This window comes from Ambystoma mexicanum, chromosome 14 (assembly GCF_040938575.1).
Source record: "Ambystoma mexicanum isolate Mex_15411 chromosome 14, UKY_AmexF1_1, whole genome shotgun sequence".
NCBI classification, from domain to species: Eukaryota; Metazoa; Chordata; class Amphibia; order Caudata; family Ambystomatidae; genus Ambystoma; species Ambystoma mexicanum.
This window is the reverse complement of record NC_090940.1, coordinates 523,639,733-523,660,288: the sequence shown is the minus strand read 5'-3', so window position 1 is coordinate 523,660,288 and position 20,556 is coordinate 523,639,733. Positions and strand designations below refer to the sequence as shown.

At 48.5% G+C, this 20,556-nt stretch overlaps 1 long non-coding RNA gene across 1 annotated transcript in view; it reads left to right on the top strand.

Moving 5' to 3' along the window:
- The window catches only part of LOC138526924 (uncharacterized), a 617,101-nt gene that overhangs the window by 245,009 nt on the left and 351,536 nt on the right, over window positions 1–20,556 (top strand). The window contains exon 2 of the long non-coding RNA XR_011283777.1: window positions 4,757–5,116. This is a non-coding gene — a long non-coding RNA (uncharacterized lncRNA). The remainder of the gene's footprint in view (window positions 1–4,756; window positions 5,117–20,556) is intronic.

Genomic DNA, 20,556 nt, shown 5'->3' with positions numbered 1-20,556 from the left:
CAGAGACTTTAAGAGGGGCGGAAGACCGATTGGAGAGACATGGGACACTAAGTTATGTTGCAAGATTATCAAGGGTTAAAGATGGGGACCTCATCGGGTTGAGATCTAACTTGCTGACTTTATGATGGTGTTGCCGGGTACTTGACGAGTCATTAGGGTGGGATTGCTTAATGTTAATGGTTGGAATTCTCCCCAGAAGTGCTCCATGGTCATTAGGGAATTTACACAGTCCAAGCTGGATGTGCTGCTGCTACAGGAGACTAAATTCAAGACGGAGAAAGTGTATGCTTTGAGGGGAAAGGGACTGGGGAAATAATGGTGGGAATTGGGCCCTGTTAAATGAGCGTGGGTGGGCATCCTTGTTCTGGGCGACCTCGGCCTGGAGGTAACTCAGGTGAAGAGGGGCATGGAGGTACACTTGTTGGTAGTGAACTTCACACTCGGTCAAAGGGAGTTTACCTTGTGCTCGATTTATGCCCACAACTAAAGTCAATTAGCGTTCTGTTCAGAGGCACTGACCCTGCCAGACTCATGGGGGTATGGGATGTGGATTTGTGGGGGTGAATTTGAACCTCATAAGAGACCCAACCATGGACTAGCCATCTGTCAGAAGCGGCACGCAGCCTCCCTTGTCGCAAGAGGATGTGGCCTTGTCAGCATTGCTGCAGGAACATATCCTGGTAACAGCACATCCCCACACTTGAGGTTACACTTGTTATTCACCTCCCCACAAGACCTCCACAAGAATTGATTATGTGCTGCTGGCAGCCTTGCAGGTGTATCTTGTGATCAGGGCAGATATCCACGTGGTTGGGTGGTCTGAACATGACATTGGTGTAGTTACCATGGATGTGGGTCCGCGGGAACCGATGGACAGGCGCTAGGTTTGTAATGACACTCTTTTCCATGATAGCATCTTTAGTGCCTCTTTCTGGGTAGAAATGGAGGATTTTTTCTGGTGTAACGATACCAGGGATGTTTCGCCTCATAGGGTATTGGAGGCGGCTAAGGCCACCTTTCACGGTTTTATTATTTTAGAAAGTGTGGACAAAAAGAGGGAGAGGAAGCGCTGCAAGGTGGTGCTCAAGGACTAGATAAGGGAGAGGGAGGAGGAGTTGAGTTCTATGGGGGCGCAGTCGGACAGCCTAATGCTGGAGATAAGGTAATTGAGATGAGAGTTGGGGGATATATGTCACGGGAAGGCAATAGCGCACCTTCGCTTTATAAAGCAGCGGTTCTTCGCTAAGGGGGACAGACCCCTACCACGATTAGCATCTCGTCTGAGACGCCAGAGGTCGGAAAGAGCAATCTTCCAAATTAGGGGTCCAAAGGGTGAGTTCCTAACTGATCCTGTAGCAATAGCAGCCAGATACAGAGGGCCTCATTCCGACCCTGGCGTTAACCAAGGCACTATTAGCGCCTTGGTTGACGCCAGTATTTTTCCAACTCTGCCATGGTGAATAGCGTAATTACCGCCCCATTCCAAGGTTGGCGGGGGCGGTAATTCCCCATTCACCATGGGCCCTTCCCCATTCCCATTTTTGGCCCATAGGGCTCAATGGGAATGGGGAAGGCGCTAATTACGGCACTGTAAATTATGGTGCCGTAATTAGCTCCTAGGTCCCTTTGCGGGTTGGTTTTTTAACGCCTGCAAAAAGCAGACGTTAAGTACCAACCCGCAAAGGGAACTCGGAATAGGGCGGTAAGGGTTTAACGGCACCGGTCTCGTTAACGGTGACCGTTAACTCTTACCGCCCTACTCGGAATGACCCCCAGAGACTTTTATATACTACGGAGGACTGTAAGGGTAAAGGGGAGGCTTGGGCATACTTGGACTCCTTTCCCCTGTGGAAACTGGACGTGGGAGAGCGGGGGATCGTGGATGCCCCTATCTCAGGGGAGGAGGTCTGTGTGGCAATCTCTAGATTGAGAGTGGGGTCGGCCCCGGGACAGGACGGCTACATTCCAGCATTTTATAAGAGACACAGCTCCCTCCTGATTCCATTCCTGACAAAACATTTTAATAGCAGACTGGAGGGAGGGACAGCTCCGCCATCATTTACACAAGCCCGGATTGTGGTAATTCCCAAGCATGGTAAGGATGTATTGGAGTGTGGGGCGTACAGTCCCATATCACTCATCAACACAGAAGCAAAGATTTATGCTACTGTCCTGGCTAGTAGGCTGAATCAGGGTCTCCCTACCTTTAATCACAACGACCAGGTTGGCTTTGTCAGATACAGAGAGTGGATGGATAACATTTTTTAAACTCTCGGCTTTATTGCGGGCGTAGGCGCTGGATGGGAGGATGCCTTACTTCTGTCTGTAGATGCTGAGAAAGCACTCAACAGAGTTGAATGGAAATGTATGAGATCCGCCTTAGTGAAGATGGGGTTGAGGGATTAGATGGGTCATGGGGGCAATGGGTCTGTATCAGCATGCGAGAGCCAGGGCGATGGTAAATGGTGTGGCCTGTAACAAATTCCCCTTGAGCCGCGGGACCACGACAGGGCTGCTCCTGTCATCACTTATCTTTGTGCTAGCCTTGGAACCGCTAGCAGTGTCGATACGCTCTAACGCATCTATTCAAGGCCTGAAAAGGGAGCAGTAGAGTATAAATTGGCGTTATATGCCGAGGATATCGTGGCATACCTGAGCTCGCCAAGCACCTCGGGTGCCGCATTATTGAACTCCTTAACAGATTACGGCCAGCTATTGGGCTTCAAGATAAATATCACAAAAACGGTGGCCCTCCCTCTGCGTAATAAATCACCTCACTCGATCCGACAGTATGAAAGAGCTAGGCTTACAGATTCAACAGATGAAGATCAAGTATTTGGGGGTTTATATCACTGCAAATTTGGTTGGCCTGTATAAAACTAATTCTCCCCGCCACCCTTTGGGATGTGATAGCTAAAGACTTCCAAAGATGGTCAGGGCTAAAGCTGACCTGGGTAGCCAGGCTGACCGCCATAAAAAGGAATGTCCTCCCACGACTCTTGTTTTTGTTTCAGGCCCTTCCCGTTATACTTCCGGCATTCCATACTGATGTCAAAAGGGCTCTAATCTGCTTTTTGTGGGCAGGTCAGTGGCCGTGGATAGCATAATCTACCCTTACTCTGCCTAAAGAGGAGGGCGGAACGGGTTTACCAGACACTTATGAATATTGTTGTGCTGCACAGCTCGGGATCCTGGTGGAACATGTCATTGAAAACAAGGAAGGCGATGGGTCACCTTAGAGAACGTTTTATTTATCCGATGACGGGGGCAGAATGGCTGTGGGTTCCACAGTGACGACTCCCCTGAAGGAGTGAACAACCGGTCCAATCGGTGGTGTGGCACCTCTGGATAAGATAGTGGACCTCACCAGATTTCAAATCTGCTACGAGGCGGGACAGGTCCGGACCGGACAGTTGTGGAAAAAAGGAAGTTTCCTTTCTAAAACTGACATCGAGACCGCGCTGAACTTGTCACCCATTGCTCCCTTTTTATATTTACAGCTAAAGGGGGTCATGACAGATGCATGTTGGGGTGAAGCATTGAAACACCCCCTGACCCAGTTTTAACACATCCTTAACACACACATGGGCTTTAGAGGGCTTATTTCACGGCAAAGTGGTCGGCGGACCTGCAACTCCCCGAGGACACGGATGTATGGAGATGCATATAAAAGGCTGTGCGGTCTTCCTCGATAGCCATCCATTACAAGATGCATAAAGCCAGGGTATTGATTAGATGGCACTTGACCTCAATGCGGCTCTCGAGGATGTACCCTAATGTTAGCTCCCTGTGTTGAAGAAACTGTGGGCAGGACAGTACATATTGGCATATGTGGTGGGGATGCCCATTGGTGAAAACCTACAGGAAGGAGGTTCTGGGACGTCCTGGGACGGGTAAGGGACATAGATGGCGTAGAACACTGTGCCGTCCACACTGCTCCAGCAAAGGCATGAGATGTCCTCTCCCCCCACACGAGTGGTCTAAGCTTTTGGAATCAGGAGTAGCAGGTTATGGCAAATCCCAACCTACATTACTCGGCGGCCAACTGTCAGTTCGTCTCCATCCATCCTTCCTTTCTTCTATTGACCTTTCTTTCTCTCGTCCCATCATCCAGAGGTTGTCCCTTGAATGTGACGTTTGGCCCCTACTCTTACACCGTTTCAGGTGGTCAGGGGGGTGTGGGAGGGGGATTCTGACATTATTGTTCGGGAACTGTATGCTGTGAAAATTCTGATAGCAATGTTGTGGTGTTGCAAATTGGTGACAGATGTTTCATTTAAATGCCTTGTTTTGTGCCTCTGGCGCGGCTGGCTGCTTGATCTAAGGTCTGGTGATCTGCCTACGGCTAAGCAAAATTGATGTACCCTCTTTTTGAAGCTTTCAATAAATATATATTGGGAAAAATAAACCTTGTGTTGTCTCACAGAACCAGCATGATTTCTGGTGCCACCTGTGACACTTTGTGAAGAATAGTTAGCCTAGTGGACTGGTAATGATGGAAGCTTTACATTAAATATTTGCTTTTGTTCTTTTTAATTGGTCCATTTTATCATTTCATCATATTCTCTCAAATAAAATAACATCATTTTTAATTCTAGTAGTTTTCTGTATATAATTCACTGTTTTTTTAATATGCAATTCCTGCCATGTTAAAATGTATCCTCGTTCTTTCTTTTTCCTTCTCTGTTGTTTTTTTTTAATTCTGGCTTTATTATGTATTTAATCGGATGGTTTTTTATGTTTTCTACAACAAAAGGATTTTGGAAGCGAAAGTGTTGAAAATAAATTTCAAATTTCTCTTGGACCATGCCTGGATGATTGTTACCAAAGATGTAATGACAAAAGAATTTCTGGAACCGGAAGACTTCATGGTTCACCTTACAAGGCAAGACCAAGAAGCAAAGGGCAAGTCATCAATGGGTAAAACTTTGCGGTCGACTTAAGAAGAAACATCTACAGTATCAAAGATAGGGAAGACTGCTGGGATAGATTTCCCTACAAATCACAATGAGAGAAGGTCACCTCTATTTCCACAGAACAATACCAGTGAACAGACTGTTGCAGATGAGAATATCTGAGATCATTGTGGATCACGATAAAAGTGATGAATAATCAGGTACACAAAGATACTTCAGACTGATAATTCTATATTGGCTTTGTTGCTTACGAGAAGCGGCACGAAAACAGTTTCTCACTGAATGGTTTAGCACAGATACTAATATACTTGTATGGCATGTATCCCATTTGTTGTGCTCATATGCACGTGTTCCTAATGTGCATGTACACTTCTTACGTTTGATTTAGTAATATTACCTTGTATGGCACTTATGTCATAATTTCCCCCTACTTTTTGTTGGCTCCAGGTACACGCAACAGGGATTCAAACTTTCCATCCCCATTTACAGGTCCGGTTTAGTGACTTATAGTGGTCATTGTGACTAAAAGTTAAATATATAACTTTCACATGCATTATTATTTTTTATGATCTGATTGTGACATCACTCAGTTTAGTTTATTGCTCTTTACTGCAGTTAACATGTTTTGCTATGTTTCAGATGTGGCCTTTTATGCATTTATTGAGCTGCAGCTTTTTAAGTTTTCCACACCTTTCCACACCGACTAATACACTTACACATTTGATGTGATCGACTTCTGCCGTTTAGGGAAATTAGAAACCCATTCAGAAATCACTATGTAATTGTGATGCATGACAGCTCTCTGGGTTAATGGATTTAACGTTAACAAAATCAATGCTGTGTAAAACATAAGAACATTCAACAATACCTGAAATGTAAAAAAAACTGGTATAGCCCCATTCAAATGACACAATTTGTTATGGATGAAGTCGGACAACTAAGCAGGGACTCAGATGGAAAGATAAGTAACAGCTGCAGACCTGAAGGAGAGGGTAACGGATTTGAGGTGGGGCTTTTACTGCACAGATCTCTCAGGAGTAAGATCTTAATGACCTAGACAGATGGAGAAGTGAGGTTGACATTTGCCAAATTACAACTAAATCTATTCTGGCAGTATGTTCACTCTATGCAACAAGTAACAACAAATCTGACATCTGCTCTTATTTGACTCACCTCCTTCAGTCATACATAAGACAGAGACAATGCAAAGTGGCACAAATATGGCCAATAACTTTAATTAAAGCAGACATAAACATTCTTGGAAAAATTCTGACAAACAGGTTGCAAAGATACCTCCCACAATTGGCCTGTATGTCCTACGCAGGTGACTTACCTAGGTGGATGTTTTGGAACAACGTCCGGTACATATTATACATCATCTGGCAAGAGAAGGACACCACCCACACTCGCCATGTTACATATACTCTCCAGATTTGGCATGCAGGAATCCTTCCTTTTTTATATATAGTTTATTATAAACTTTTAAAAACAAGATAAAAATGAACAATTTCATATGCTAATCACGTCACATCATATCATGTCTTTTGATCTTAACTCTCATGTTACACATGCTTTCATTGATTTACCACCTTTTATCTTAAGTTGTAGCCACTTTGATTAGTAAACTATCCATTTTATATAAGTAAGCAGTTAAGGCTTAAAACAGTTTTTTGCTTTGATCTGCCAACACCACCCACCAATCATCACCACATAATGATGGTTTCTCGTTTACGAAAGTACCCAAATGCCGAGTTCTTAACTGCTTGAGTGCTGTACAATACAGGGTCAAGTGTTTCAAAGATTCATCTGCGTCGTTACAAAACCTACATTTGGGATTCAAGAGTGTCTCTCTATATCTCATACATATACTTTCTTTTGTCTCAAATAAGTTGGTGAAATTTCATACATGTAGCTCTATGTTTTGAATTTAGCGATTTCTCGATATATTGTCGTAATATATTCCATGTCCTTGATTCTAGCGCTGCGTTTTTCTTCAGCCCATAATGGTTCCTTGTCTCTACCGTGTTCACCAAATCTTGTTCCCACAGTTTCTTTTTTTACTAGATATGGGTTGTTCTTCAGAGTCATGATGTCTGTTTTCAAATCCATGAGACAACTTTCACAAGTGTGCACCCATTGTCGGCTAATTGTCTCTTTACCTCCACTTCTTAGGTCATACAAAATGTCAAACTGTGGTACGTGATTATCCACAATGATCATTCTATTCATCACTAACATATTCCATGCCACTCTTGCGTTGATTGATAAGAGCCCCAACTCATATCGTTGGGTGTATTTGTACATCTATGCACCCCTGTTGGCAAGAGGGGTGCACAGATGTAGAGATACACCCAACCCAAAACGATTTTTAGAAATGGAGGCACAGATGCAAAGCGACAGAGGGGGCTGGGAGCAGGGGCAGGGAGAGGGCAAATGAGACTGTTTGCATGTCTCTGGGTGTACACGTGTTGAGGGTGAATGCTATGGGTGGTGAGCGGAGGCCTATGAGCCAGCACTTTCTAGTAGAGCTGCCATATTTGAAATGGGGCAATGCTGGTACTCCTCAGTTAGCTCGCTATATTCTTGATGGGATAGTACTGCTTTAACAGGGCTTCTATAATTGTTGAATCTTCTCAGCAATAATACTATGCTTTTGTTGAGGCAGTTATATTCTTGATGGGATAGTACTGCTTTAACAGGGCTTCTATAATTGTTGAATCTTCTCAGCAATAATACTATGCTTTTGTTGAGGCAGTGCTAGCTCATCTTAGTGGGGCTGCTATACTTTTGATGGGGCAACATCAGCACTTATCGTTTGAGCTGCTACACTCTTATTGACAAGGCCCCAGCACTTCTCAACAGATGTATTTCTTTTTATTTTAATTGGTTATTTATAATGCGTGTACTACCCAGAGGTTTCTAAGCGCGGACTGAGGGAGTGAACCTGTGTTGCACGCACCGAGGGAACGAACCTGTGTTGCGTGGACCGAGGGAGCGAACCTGTGTTGCCCTGACCGCGGGATCGAACCTGTGTTGCTCTGTGTCGTCTTGCTTCCAAGGCAAGCCCGTTGCCCCTGAGCTATCCTTCCGATACTCTAAAGATCTGAAGTACATTTAATGATACAGAACCAGAACTATTGAGCAAGTCTGTCATCATCAGAATAACTCAACACTGTTGTGGTTATACAAGAGCTCATATATTTAAAGGGATGGAATTACTCAGAATGTAGCAGCACTGTTTAATAACCCAAAGTTCTTAAGCATAGTTAATGTGAAAATACTACACTTCTCACCGTTGGGACAGTACTGCCACTTCTCACAGAGGCTTCTACACCTTTTATGGGGCAGCACTGATCCAGCCTACTGCTCACATGCTCAGAATTGTCATTTCTCAGCAGGACTGCAACACTATACCATTGTGTTCTGTATGTTGAGTGCTTATTCACCACCAATGTGGATTCATGGCTCTTTCCCAGGGTCTAAATAGTAGATCTGTCTACATTCAATTGGCAACAGGCATGTCCGGAGCTGCCTGCTGTCCATAAGCTGCCACTCAGGATGTTGGGAGCGGTGATGGGGCAAGGGATAGAAGGCTCGAGCCTGTCGGATAGCAGAATCAGCAGGGTCTTAAAACCTGCTCACTCCTTCTGGAGGGGCAATGGGGCAAAATGAGCCTGATCCCACATACAGGGGGTTGTTACCCCTTTATCTCTCCCGAATGAAAGAATGAGCTCTCTCAGACACAAGTTATCACCCCTGCACACACATTGAATGAATATGGTATGAATCTATAGATTGAGAAAACTGGAGTGACAATTCAGAGTGTTTTAACAGAAATATAATTGTCTTCCCAGATGGGAGACCGACTCCATTAATATACATGCGGTCACTGAGATGACCAAGAGTGAAACTGTACATTCAGTTTTGAGATTACCAGCAACGGTTGATACTATGCTCCAAGGAGTGAGGTTCCCACTCAATATATCACACTGTTTATAGGTGTGAGACCCATCCTGAATGCTTGCCCAAAGAGCCTTGGCCAGAGTTTCACACTGAAGAAGTGAGCATGTGATCCGGGGTCTGCAGCCGACACACACACGCAGGGGATTCCCATGCTCCCACTACCGAGATTTGCACCAAATTAGTGAGATTATGCTCCATGGTAGGAGGCACACACACCGTCTTTGCTCTGACGTTTGACACACTCACAGGATGGGGCGGCATTTCGTTCTCCCATCCTAGTTGTGTTACTCTGCCTTTTGAGGGCTACTACAACCTGGATGATTATAGAGGGGTGGAGTAGGGGCAGTGATGGCCTACTGGAATGCAACTCGAAGGCTTAAATCTCCTTCTTACTTTAGTATATGCAGTACATGCTAGCCAATGTTTCCACTGTTCTGCGCTGTGTGCGGCTCCACCCCCTTTGCGCGCCGTTGCACCAAGTTGGCGACTACATGCAAATTTGCGGTCCTATAACTGCCAGTGATGTCACTTCCTGTATTTGCCCCCCGCCCCCAGCTCCTGGAAATTCATAAGTCGGCTCCCCTGGCTCCTCTGACAAAGCAGACTTATAACGTTGCTGTTTAAGTCTTGTCAGTGGGTGTGTTCCAGGCAGTATTCCAGGCAGTGTTACAGGCGCCAGGGGCTTGCAAAGCTCACCCATCAGGATTCCATCTTCCTGATTTTTTTTTGCTGAAGAGCAGGTGGCATACCTCACCCTGCACTAACCCGATTAACACGAACAACACTGCGCGATGCCCTGCGTCGGAGGCTGGGTATTTCACAGGGAGATAAAAGAAATCATTGCAGCTCAACACAGCAGTTACTCGGTAAATCACAGTAGTAGAAAGCAGGGATTCAACACGACCAACACTCCCACTCACTCCGCAATGCTCCACGTCGGAGGCTGAGTATTTGAGTCGTCTGACTCCGCCTTCACTGGGAAACAAAAGAAATCCTCGCAGCTCCATACAGCAGTTCAGGAGCTCGGTAAGTCACAGTAGTAGGAAGCAGGGATTCAACACGACCAACACTCCCACGCAATCTTTCCATATTGAAACCAAATAGTTACATACTAATCTCACTGCCAGAGTCATTTGTAATGGGCATAGCCCAAGGAACACAATTAGGATGCCATTGTCCCTCTTCTTTTGTTTCTACTAGCCCTACAACCTCTATTGGCGGCTGTCTGAAATCACACTGCTTAGCAGGGACATATAATTGCTCAGAACAGACCCTTTTCTACACCTTTTGGTGCCCCTCTGGCATAACTGCCGACTGAATATGGTAGGGATTACGTTTTTTGTGAGGACTGGCTTTGTAAGAGTACCAGGTGCATTATGTGGGACTCAGAAACAGCATCTGCACTACCATGTTACACTCGGCAAAAGGCTTCCAATTAAAAAAACGATTACATCACGTGTCAGCTCACGTGCTGATTCGATATGGCCTTAAAATCAATTTGTTGCCCTCTTACAAAGTCACTGGTTGCTCATCAGTTAGCTATACAAGGGGATGCAGAAGGGATTACTTTGGCTTGCAATCATACACTTATACAGGACGTGTACCATGACATTAACTCTGACAAAGTACAGTTGGCTGGGGAATTTGAAATTCACTGCCAGTTTGCAGATGAGCAGTGAGTAGATATACCTGAAGAAGGTGAAAACTATACAACTAACTTTATGGAATGCAGGATTAAATTCAAAAGGATATAAACATTTCACCTTACAGGCATTGGACTCCCTATAGGCTGCATACTTCAGGATGGATCACAGAAGACACACATTCTCCAGCATGGGGTCTGGCATGGATTCACATGCTCATGAATATTCCCTGTCGTCAGGCTGGGAATCCTCGGTAAAGAAAAATCAGTATCAGTTTCGTTTCTGATCTGTCTTTCGTAGTAGTAACCAATCACTGATCTCTGCGTCATACTGACCACAGCCAATGACTACCATCTCCCTAAGCCCCGCCTCTGGCAGCCATCTTAAGATTTTTACCGCACGTTCAAGTGTTGGGATCCTCGTGCTATTGCTCTCGAGCGTTAGTGCTTTTTTCGTGCTTTTTCTTAGGAAAATTTTCTATTTTTCGGTCAAAAGAGCCTCAAGCTCCACCGTTTCTTTATCCGATCAACGGGGACCCGTGTCGGATTCTTCTACGCCCCTCAAGGGTGAAGATTTCGTCGAGCCACGCTTTTGGAGGACTCCAGAAGTTTCTCAGGCCCTTCTCGAGCATGGCCCAGGAGAAGGGAAGCTTGACGCCCGGAAAGCTGTTCAGGGTCTGCCCTGGATGCCAGCTTCAGAATGTCTTTAACATGAAGACAAGACGCACGTGGAGAAGGACTGTGCGTTTTGCGGCAATATGTCGGAGCGGACCATGAAGGACCGCCATCAGCGTCTCGCCAACTGGCTGGAAGGTAAGAGCCCGTCAGGCGAGAAGAAGAAGAAGAAGTCAGAGCAGTCTTCTAAGACCTTTGAGGGCGCCCCGGCGACGGGGGTCCAACAGAAGGCCAAGCACCGCAAGTCCGCTGGCACCGGGAGCGCCGAAAGGTCGGGCTCTACGGGCGCCAGGCAGGGCGCATCCTCCCCGGCGCCATCAACCACGAGCCAACGCTCTGGCTCGGGTAAGAGGAAGGGCGAGCACCCGGCAAAGCTCCTGGAGAGACCCCGGTCGTGCTCGAAGGCCCCATCGGAGGGGGAGCGAGGTGGTGACCCTCCCCCCAAGGAGAAGGCGGTGAGCGCACCTAAGGTGGTGAAAGCCTTGATCCATCCAGCCAAGGCCTCTATCGAGACAGTCGCGGCGGCCCTGGCTCAGCCTGTGGAGGCTACACCAGTGGTGGCGACCTCGGGGCCCAGAATCTCCCTGCCACCGCAGAGGGAATCCTCTTTCATGCCCATCGACAGGAACCCCGTGAAACCTCCGACGGAGAAGAAAAAGGGGGGGCAGGAGGTCGTCGTGATTTCGGCCTCTACCTCTGAGGAGGAGCTGATCGAAGTCTTAGGCCACGGCGCTGGCGTGGAAGAAGACCATCCTGTCGGGAGGGACCCCGACGTGGGAGACGACGAGAACGTCGAGGGTGCCGACGGGGCTCCTGATCGCCCATCGGAACCCCCTCAACCAGTGCCGCAAGACAACTCGGCAGCCATTTTGTTGGCTATACAGTCCTTATGCTCGGAGATAAGGACGAGACTGCTGTTACCACCAACGGAGGAACCGCTCCCGACGGGGGACCCGGAGCCAGGCCCTTCTGGGAGCCCTCCTCTTGAGAGAAGAAGGATTCATCCTCCACCTCCTTTTCAACCATCGCGCCCTGCTCAGCCCTCCTCCCCGTCCACGACACGTGGGGATGATACGGGGACTGACACGGCCGCGACGGGTACAGACGACTAGGTTTACGATGAGGATCTCCCGTCGTCACCTCCCACCCGGGCTTCCCCGCCCGACGAGATTGGATCGTTTCACGCCATGATCGCCAGGGCATCCAAGCTTTTCCAGCTCTGCCCGGAAGAGAAGAAGAAGGAAGGTTTCCTTTATCAACGGCGCGAGACCAAGAGGAAGACGGTCCTCGCTGTACCTCTACTGGATGATATCTGGGATGAGGGTCTCTCCCTCCTCAAGAACCCATCCACAACGCCGGCTAGAAGGGATCGGTACGAGAAGAAGTACCGGGTCCCGGACGCGGCCCCCTTGTGCCTTCGGGCACAGCCGACCCCGAACTCAGTCGTCTCCGCGGCGGCCAGGAAGAAAGCGGGGGGGGCGCGGCCTCTACGTCAACCTCCACGCCGGACGGCGAGGGAAAGAAATTGGACACGATGGGACGCAGAGTCATCTCATCGGCAGCAACGACGATTAAGGCTGCCATCGCCTTGGCTATCGTTGCCCGCTACGACAGGGAGTTGTGGTACAAACTCGCCCCCCTGCTGGACTTCCTACCAGACGACAAGAGGGCGGATGCCCTAGAGATCTTGCAGGAAGGAGAAGTGGTGTCGGACCACGCCATTACGATAGCGATGGACATCGCTGACACTGGATTTCGCCAGTTGGGCAACGGCGTGTGCCTTAGGCGGCGTGGATGGCTCAAAGCTACTGACTTCCGTCAGGACGTGCAGACTAGAGTCTTGGACATGCCGTTCGACGGGAGCAACCTGTTTGGGAAAACAGTGGACGATTCCCTACAAGCCATCAAGGCGGACACGGAGACGGCCCGGACTCTTGGTGTTCTCCAGCAACGACGGCCACCCTTTCGGAGCGGCGGAGGCAAACAGTGTGCCTCCAAAGGTTACAGCGGCGGATTTTCCACCTATCGTCAAGCGGCCCGTTTGTCGTCACAGGAAGCCTACAGGGGACGAGGCAAGTCGGGCGGACCCCGCCGTCGTCGCCAAGGAGGACAAGGCGGCAAAGCCTCGTCGAAGCAGGACTGAACCGCCCGTGGGGTCGAGCCCCCACCGAAGCACCCCGGTGGGAGGCCGGCTGGCGAGCTTCGTCAGCGTGTGGGAGTCCATCTCCACCGACCACTGGGTGCTGGATGCCCTGGCTCAGGGTCACGCGCTCGAGTTTCTAAAGAGGTGCCCGCGCGTCCCCCCTGTGGCCAGGAAGGAACATCACGTCCCTCAACTTCTCTTGGAGGTAAAGGCGATGCTCAGGAAGGGCGCCATCGAGCTCGTCCCAAAGAGGCTTCGGGGCTCTGGAGTTTACTCAAGATACTTCCTCGTGAAGAAGAAGACGGGAGGATGGTGTCCCATCCTGGACCTACGACGACTGAACAAATTCATCAAGGCACAGAAGTTCCGGATGGTCACCCACCAAAACGTCCTGGGTCAACTGGAGGAGGGCGATTTCCTGTCGTCGTTGGATTTGGAGGATGCCTACTTCCATATCCCCATCCTAAAGGGACACAGAAAGTTTCTCAGATTCGTGGTCCAAGGGCGTCACTACCAGTTCAGAGCCCTTCCCTTCGGATTGAGGTCGGCACCCAGGGTGTTCACCAAGTGCCTCGCACCGGTGGCGGCGCGGCTGTGCCTAGAGGGGATCCACGTCTACCCCTACCTGGACGACTGGCTCATCCGAGCAAAGACGAAGGAGCTCGCCGTGGAGCACACGGCAAGGACCGTCCAACTACTCACAGACCTGGGATTCTCCATAAACTACGCCAAGTCCCACCTGGTGCCCGTGCAAGACGCACTGTTTCTGGGAGCGAAGCTCGACACAGTGTCGCTTCTGGCCTCTCCGTCGGAGGAAAGGACGAGGGCCATCTTGGGCAAGGTGCAGCAGATGCTGGTTGCGGACGCGGCCAGGGTGAGGTCCATCAAGTCCCTCCTCGGAATGATGTCTTCTTGCATTTATCTCATCCGCCTGTGCAGGCTCCGGATGCGCCCGTTGCAGGAGTTCCTGGACGCGCGCTGGATCCAGACGACGGGCAGCTTCGAGGAGAGGATCACACTCGACGAGAGTTTCCGACGAGCGATCCGGTGGTGGGGCACCCGCGCGCATCTGACGGCGGGCATGGACTTCCAGACCCCGGGCCACCAGAAGACAGTGACCACGGATGCCTCCCTGGAGGGGTGGGGAGCGCACACCGAAAACCTGCACGCGAGGGGTCTTTGGCTGCCGGCGGAGAGGTCCCTCCATATCAACGTCCTGGAACTCCGTGCAGTGTTTTGGGGCCTCTGGTCCTTTCTTCCGTCCCTCAAGGGCAAGGTGGTGAGGATCTTCACCGACAACACCACCACCATGTTCTACATCAGGAAGCAGGGCGGTACCAGATCCCCAGCCCTGTCCAAGGAGGCACAGGATCTGTGGCATTGGGCCGTCGCCCAAGGGATGTTTCTGGTGCCGTTTCACCTGGCAGGAATAAAAAACACCATCGCCGACTCGCTCAGCAGAGAGCTGTGCTCGTGCCACGAGTGGGAACTACTACAGGATCTAGCGGCACACCCCAGATCGACCTGTTCGCGACGGCGACGAACTCCAAGTGCCGGAGGTTCGCCAGCAGGTTTCCCCAGCCGAGGAGCATGGGCGATGCTTTCTCGTTCCCCTGGGAGGGCCTGTTCCTATATGCGTTCCCTCCATTGCCGCTGCTGATCCGGCTCATCAACCAGCTCAAGAGGTCACGGTGCAGGATGATCCTTGTCGCACCTGCATGGCCGAGGCAGATATGGTTCCCGGACCTTCTGGACTTATCAGCGTCCCCGTCAATCAAACTGCCAGTGGATGCGGATCTTCTCTCCAGGGAAGGAGGCGCCATCCTCCATCACGACCCGAAGTCTCTGAACTTGCAGGCCTGGCTCCTGCAGCGTTAGAGTTTGGAGGTTACGACATACCGGCCGACTGCAGAGAGGTTCTTGCAAAGGCCAGGGCGTCCTCAACTCTTAAATGCTACAGACACAAATGGAAGAGGTTCTCTGTCTGGTGCCACGCACAGAAGATTAACCCTCTACGGATTACGGCTCCCCAAGTACTGCCGTACCTGCTGACGCTGGCCAAGGCTGGACTGGCGCACGCTTCCATCAAGATTCATCTTGCTGCGATCTCCCGATACACCAGAACCACGGGACGGTCGTCTTTGTGGTCTCATCGTCTGGTGAAAGAATTCATGAAGGGACTGTTCAGACCGTTCCCGCCGGTGAAGGCCACGGCCCCGGCGTGGGAGCTCAACCTGGTGCTGACCAAGCTCATGGGACCTCCGTTCGAGCCTCTGCACTCGGCTTCGTTGAAGTTCTTGTCGTGGAAAACAGCGTTTCTTGTGGCCATCACCTCCGCACGACGGGTGGGAGAGATCCAGGCCCTTTCCTGCAAGCCCCCGTACTTGACTTTTCACGACACGAGGGTAGTGCTCAGGACGCACCCCTCCTTCATGCCCAAGGTGCCGTCGGACTTCCACCTCAACGAACCCTTGGTGTTGCCTGTTTTCTTCCCATCGCCTTTGTCGCCGGCTGAAAGGACTTTGCACTCGCTGGATGTGGCTAGAGCGCTGAAGTTCTACGTGGACTGCACGAAGTGTTTTCGGAAGACGTCACAACTTTTTGTGAGCTTTGGACCTGTCAATCAGGGGAAGGCTCTCTCGAAGGCTTCCATTTCCAGATGGCTCTCTGGCTGTATCATGTACTGCCATCGGTTGGCAAACCGACCGCTGCCTGGCCGTCCGAGAGCCCATTCCACCAGAGCGATCGCAGCTACCACGGCGTTCCTATCTGGTGTGCCCTTGCTGGACATCTGCAGGGCTGCTACGTGGAGGTCGACGCACACCTTCACGAAATTCTGCTGCGTCGATCGGGATTCCAGGGAGGAGTCCAGGGTCGGCCAAGCAGTGCTGCGCAGCCTGTTCGCCTAAGGTGAGCCTAGTGAGGAGATAAGAATTGCTTAATGTTGAGTTTTGATGTAATGCTTAATGTTGAGCCTTTGCCACCTCCCGTGGTTGTGCATGTGTGTACTGCTATGTATTCTTTTATTCATGAGCATGTGAATCCATGCCAGACCCCATGCTGGAGAAGGAACAAGTTACTTATCTGTAACTGTTGTTCTCCAGCATGGGTCTGGCATGGATTCACATGCGAACCCTCCCGCCTACCCCTCTGCGGCTCTTCACTTGGTCATACTGCCTCTTCACGTGCTACCAAATCTGAAGATGGCTGCAAGAGGCGGGGCTTAGGGAGATGGCAGTCATTGGCTGTGGTCAGTATGACGCAGAGATCAGTGATTGGTTACTACTACGAAAGACAGATCAGAAATGAAACTGATACTGATTTTTCTTTACCGAGGATTCCCAGCCTGACGACGGGGAATATTCATGAGCATGTGAATCCATGCCAGACCCATGCTGGAGAACAACAGTTACAGGTAAGTAACTTGTTCCTTGGCAATGCACCTGTAGTACTAATATCAAACACATTTTATGTTCTTTCCCAAAATTAGAACATTACCGGTGAACACTTTGGGTCAAATTATGTTCTAGGACAGTTTTTACATTGGAAGCAAAAATAATCATACTGCATGATTTATTGAACTTGGAAGGTTGAGAAAAGATAACCATAGGCTGATAGGATCTACACACACATGGTAGCTAAATTATATTTCCTCAGAAAATGGGGGTTGAAAAGACATGCCACTATTCAAGGGCAGGATGCTTGAGCTAGCAAAGATTGCCTTCTATGAATGCCTGCTATAGCAACGTAATGATGCAGAGTCAATCTTTCTGGAGATCTGCAGCATTTTTCTCACTACTGCAGGACCTCTTGCAAAATGATCTTCCCAAAAAACTACCAATATTATTCAGATTAGTCTAATCCTAGCTCATTAGCACAAGCAAGAGATTTTAGCGCCCATAATATTTGTATTAATACAGTTCTTTTTTTAAAAGCTGTCATGATTTTCCTTGAATGCACAATGACTTCATTGTTTTTTTATGTGTTGGTTGGGTAGCTCAGTTCACTATTAGAAGCATCTTATCTGTTACTTTTTGCAGTTGAAATATAATATTGATATTGATTTCACAACATCCACATAGACCATTTGCATAACCTATGAACTTACTGTTGGAAACCATTTGCCTTAGATGATACAGTGCTCGTAACTGAGCCTCCCATGTGTTTGTGTTTAATAAACTTTACTTTATTAATCTCATACTTAGTTTATGGAGGAAATGTATACAAGTTCAGTTCTGCTGTAAAGCCATTGAATGATATTGTTTTGCATATATACCAGTGCTTCAGTTACAGTTGGCGTTGTCCACATGGCAGGTTGATCCCAAATGTGCCTTTGAAATGGGTAGGGGAAAAGCTTTCCTCTCGCTTTGAGCTATCTGTCTTCACCTCTGTGCCGGACTACTTTGAAGTAGACTGTATGCCCAACTGCGTTCCAGGTGACTGCTTTTAATCTCAAAGTCCAAAGATTAATCTACTATGTTGGTTGGCTCACCCTCTTCCATTGGCTACCTGCCGGAGCTTATTTGTTCTCTTTTAGCCTTCTTGTAAGGGCTTCAATCATGGCTGCTTTGTGCCGAGTCTTTTCCCTGGTGAGCTCACGTCCAGGGTGCCTTGTCCGCAGGAAGAGGGCAGGGGACACAGGAAATGTGTTGGCCTGAAATGTACGAAGATGGCAGAACCTTTTTCTTTCTGGTCGATTCTCTCTAGAGCCACTCTAACCACCTCTTCCTCTGTCTGCCTCCAGTTATTTCCTATGTGGCAATTCATTCCTTCTCCCCAATTGGGAGCCACCCACTTTGGGAATAGGAAGGTTAGCCTGCTACGCAACATCCTCCCAAGTGGACAGGACAAGAGAGATCCTACTGGGAATGACTCCCCCCTTTGGGGATAACAAATGTCCTGAGTAGAATAACACTCCACTTTCCCCTTCCCACAATCTGGCATGTTTATTGGTTACATGTGAATTGAGAACAGTAAATATGTGCAGGTCTCCTTTAATGTGGAAGGCTCGGTTTCTGACCTTCATTCGTCCTCACCTATCCGTGGAAACCAACACCAATCAAGTTTCCGCTTCCGTTCCAGGGAAGAACTGAAAGACCAGCGAACATGCAGCAAACGGGAGAGCATTCGCTGTGGAGCGAGAAAAGACGGCTTGCAAAGCCGCGCAGAGGAGGAGCCAAGAACGAAGCAGGTGGGTGGAAACCAGAGACAGCATGGGGAACACTTTAGCTTCTACGAAGGCAGAACCTCAAGCCAGAGAGGGGTCACTGAGGCAGGAAGTGCCACCAACACCAAAAGCGAGGGGTACCAGTGTCCAGGAGCACAGACACCCACGCTCCAAGCAGGAAGTGACCGCTTGGAGCAAGGTCACCGAAAAGGGCAAGGAAAGCCCGGAACCTGCGAAATTGACACTTTTTTAGCAGATGTGACTTTCTTGCCAGAAACTATTCATTAGCATGCCTAAAACTTCCAAAAATCTGGGAGATTTCCCCTACCAGATGGGGAACCTTCACAGTGGGCCATATCATTCTTCAATTCCTCATTTACCTTAAGCTGCCCCAAAATCAGTTCCTTTGATGCTTTTACTAGGGTCAGCATAGACCAAGGTGATCTTCTGCTCTTCTACCCAACCCCTCCATTATGCACATATTTGTCTACAAAAACTGCCCTGCTAAATCGTCTGTCAGTACATCAGTGTCTTGTCCTTCTTGTGTGGAAGCACCAAAGAGGTTGATTAAGTGTCTCATGGATAGAGATGGTTTTATCCTTGTTAATATCTTGGGGTCTTAGGGAGAATGTGATCTGGGTTCCTCACTAAACCGGTCTCCTTGATGTCCTGAGTGCCAGGCTTATCAACTTCTTCTTCTGTTGGTGAGTCTTCTCATTAGATGCAGGGAGAGTCAGGTTCCAAATTGTTCCTGAAAGTGCAATCCCTTTCACTGTCACTTCTTCCATTTCTCTATGGGTTTCTGATTGGAGAATGTGATCATGATTCATGTTTGCATGTGCAAAGTGCTATTTCGAAAACACTGTGAAATTTCTCATGAGCTAGGCTTTGAACTTTCTCCTGCATTTCTGGACAGATATAAATATGCCACCACAGGAAGTGGGGTGCTCCCTCCACTATTATTTCAGTTTTGTTTGGATTCATTGTACAGATTCTGTGACAAATCCAGTTCAGAGTTTGTCATGCATTTGGTAAAATATGTCTTTCCAGCTACTGTACTTTGTTATAACGTGCATAACAGTAGTGAATCATCAGCAAGTGGTAAAATGTTACCCTCATGCAGCCCATTTTTATTAATAGCAGATGGTCGGATAGCGGGGCGGCATTGAGAACCCAAGCAAGATGGTTGTCTATTGCGCAATCCCTGTTGGCGCAATATACAATTAATGAATTCAGAATTTCATTGGAAAAGCAGTTTCTGTCTAGTGAAAAGTGTTTCCTTGATGACATTGATACCATTTTTTAAATCAGTTATCACAACTGGCCTACCTAGACTTTGTGAGGGAATGAAATGCGCCCTCCTTAAATGCTCTTTTGATATTTGTCAATCAATCAATAACTTGATTTCAGCGTTAAGCCATAAAAGTACATCATGACACATAAACCATTGCACATACATAAGTCATTACACATTCCCTCCATAGTGAGATTAAGTTTCACTTAGGTTAAGTACCAGTGCCCAGGGACCCTGTGCTATCCCGGTCAGGGCTCTGCCCGCTGAATAGAGATTCTCAGCCTAGGTTGGGTAGGCCTGCTGGCCATCAGATGCCATTTACTACATTGGTTTAGACCAGGGAGAGTCAGTAATTTTCCTTTTCCCCGGAGGGATGGCATTTGCAGCCGAGAGAATGTGCAACTGTGTTTTTTTCCCGGATATTGTCAGTGCTGCTGGGGGGGTGAGCACTCAGTTCGATTACACTGTTCGCTGGGAGATAGAATCTCCTGCCAAAGCTCAGTATGCCTTTCACCATTTTTGTCTCTCTAAGGGCATTTCTAATAAAGTTGGAATTGTTCCCCTCCTTGTGGCATATTCGGGTACAATTTACAGTTCCCTGGTAACAAATAAGCAACCCCTCACTTCCTGGAGCTAGTGTGTACATTTATTTAAAAGTGCAAACCCTAGGTCCATGCTGGTTAGTTGCCAAAATGGGTACTTTGAATAAATATATTGACCCCCGCCCCTGTGTGAGACTCTGGCCTGGCACCTTGG